Below are 3,250 nucleotides of genomic sequence, written 5' to 3'. Positions count from 1 at the left end.
CTCATCTATGGTCTCAGAGACCGGACCATCAGACCCGTCCTCATGTTTAATCTCAGCTGTCAGTGGAGACGCTCAGTTTTAATCTCTAGTTTCTCAGCTAGGACTAAAACAACTGTCACATGATATACTAGCCTTCCCTTTAAAATTCAAAATCCATTCAGCTTGTATATTTACAGCTAAAAAAAGCAAAACAAAACTCTAACTTTCTTGTTTTCTTATTTATTTTGTGAATCCCACATTATACTGTACAGCCAAATCATTAGGACCACTGACAGGTGAAGTGAAAAAAGCAACCTGTAGACATTTAAAAAAACTTTGTTATTTGATGGTTGGTCTGAGTGTTGTTGCTTATAAACTGATAAAAATTGATTACATAACATGCTTAAATCATTAACTGTGGTTAGGTCTAACCTGATGTGAGCTGATGTGATTTAAAAACATTGAGACTCATACTTTCATAAGTGAAAACAACTAGATCTGCTGCTGCTTTAAATAGAATTACTTTTGTATGAGCAATTGTAAAATCAGATTAATAGCCAAATAAAATTTTTTGTTTTCTTTTGGTTTAAAATAAATGTTTAGATGTACTGTACAACCCAGTTAAAGATTTAAACACAATCATATATTTTAGTTATGTACTGTTTGTCTAAATATTTTTTTCTAAAAACCATTTGCATGAGTTGTTCTGATTAAAATAAAGTGACCAGTACTGGTATATAAATGACTGCAGATACATTTTAGTTTTTTTGTTTGTTTTATAATAATAAAAAAAGAATAAAAAAATTAAATAAAGTTATCCTCACTGCCATGTTTTATTTTATTTTGTATTTTTATTATTCACAGTCACAAGGGTCACAGAGGCGACGGTGCTTTAGCTGTGGCAGTTCCTAAACTATGAAACAACCTTCCCTTGAACATCAGACATACCTCTTCCATGTCTGTTTGTAAATCCCTTCTTAAAAACCGTCTCTTCTCCCTGACATTTGACACCATCTGAAATGTTGAATTTTAATAATTTTAATCATTCTGTATTGTCTGATTGTTTTATGTGTACAGCACTTTGACCCTGTGGCTGTTTAAATTGCTCCATAAATAAAGCTGGCATGGTAATCAATAAATGTTAGTAAATTACAAGTGAAAAGTTAATCAGAGTGAATAAATTGTTGTTTAATTTAAAAAAATAATAATTTTGTTGCTTTTAATTCATTATTTAACACAATTACTAATGGAAAATCAGCCACTTCCACTAAGAACCAAACTTCTACAAACCATGTCCCTCCTACAAGTCAATCCTCAGTTAATCACAGCTTCTCTTTTTCTCCGTTCTCAGTCAGTGAGGTCAATAAACTGTTAAAAGATCTTGATCCTAAAAAATCTGCAGGTCCAGATGAACTTCCTCTTTATTTCGTAAGGCTGGCTGTTCATATCATCACAGTCCCTGTGACCCACATCTTTAACCTAAAACAATCAATAAGAATCTGTTGGAATACTGTCAAGGACCAATGCAGACGTTCCTGTTTTTAGTTTTCTACATTTACCTTATAATCTAGCTGTTTTTATTACTGTTTTTGCCATCTTATTTTATCCGTCCATCCATCCAACCACCTCTCCCCAGCCACTTGGGCCAGCTCCTCCAGGGGAATCCCAAGGCATTCCCAGGCCAGACACATAGTCCCTCCAGCGTGTCCTGGGTCACCTTTGGGTCTCCTCCCAGTGGGATGTGCCCGGAACACCTCACCAGGGAGACGTCCAGGAGGCATCCTAACCAGATGCCCGAGCCACCTCAACTAGCTCCTCTCAATGTGGAGAAGCAGCGGCTCTACTCTGAGTCCCTCCTGGATGACCAAGCATCTCACCCTATCTCTAAGGGAGAGCCCAGACACCCTGCGGAGAAAACTCATTTTGGCCACTTGTATCCGAGATCTCATTCTTTTGGTCACAACCCAAAGCTCATGACCATAGATGAGGGTAGGAACGTAGATCGACTGGTACATTGAGAGCTTTGCCTTTTGACTCAGCTCTCTCTTCACCACAACAGACCGGTACAGCGCCCGCTTCACTGCCGCTGCTGCACCTATCCGCCTATCGATCTCACGCTCCATTTTTCCCTCATTCGTGAACAAGACCTCGAGATACTTAAACTCCTCCACTTGAGGCAGGACCTCCTCCCTGACCCGGAGGGGGCACTCTACCCTTTTCCGGCTCAAGACCATGACATCGGATTTGGAGGAACTGATCCTCATCCCGGCCGCGTCACACTCGGCTGCAAACCACTCCAGCGAAAGCTGTAGATCACGACCTGATGAAGCCAATAGAACCACATCATCTGCAAAAAGCAGAGAAGCGATCCTAAGGTCGCCAAAACTGATCCCCTCAACACCTTGGCAGCGCATAGAAATTCTGTCCATAAAAGTTATGAACAGAACTGGTGACAAAGGGCAACCTTGGCTGAGTCCAACTCTCACTGGGAACGAGCCCGACTTGCTGCCGGCAATACGGACCAAGCTCTGACACAAGTTGTACAGGCACCTAACAGCCTGTATCAAAGGGCCTGGTACCCCGTAGTCCCGGAGTACCTCCCACAGGGTTCCCCGAGGGATGCGGTTGAACACCTTCTCCAAAAACGCAAAACACAAGTAGACTGGTTGGGCAAACTCCCACGCACCCTCCAGGATCCTGCTGAGGGTGTAAAGATGGTCCAGTGTTCCACGACCAGGAAGAAAACCGCACTGCTCCTCCTGAATCCGAGGTTTGACTATCCAATGGACCCTCCTCTCCAGAACCCCCGAATAGACATTACCAAGGAGGCTTAAGAGCGTGATCCCCCTGTAGTTGGAAAACACTCTATGGTCCCCCTTTTGAATAGGGGAACCACCACCCCAGTCTGCCAATCCAGGGGAACTGCCCCCGATGTCCACACAATATTGCAGAGTCGTGTAAGCCAACACAACCCTACAACATCCAGAGCCTTAAGGAACTCCGGATGAATCTCATCCACCCCTGGGGCCCTGCTACCGAGGAGCTTTTTAACCACCTCAGTGACCTCAGCACCAGAGATTGAGAGCCCGACCCAAGGTCCCCAGGCTCTGCTTCCTCAGTGGAAGACGTGCCAGTGGAATTGAGGAGGTCTTAGAAGTATTCTGCCCACCAACCCACGACATCCAGAGTTGAGGTCAGCAGCACACCACCCCCACTATAAACAATGTTGGTGGCGTACCGCTCCCCCCCCCCCCCCCCCCCCCCCCCCCCC

The sequence above is a fragment of the Nematolebias whitei genome, chromosome 14, assembly GCF_014905685.2.
Source record: "Nematolebias whitei isolate Nwh7 chromosome 14, NemWhi1, whole genome shotgun sequence".
NCBI lineage: Eukaryota > Metazoa > Chordata > Actinopteri > Cyprinodontiformes > Rivulidae > Nematolebias > Nematolebias whitei.
The sequence above is the reverse complement of the archived record's forward strand: the minus strand, read 5'-3'. Positions refer to the sequence as shown.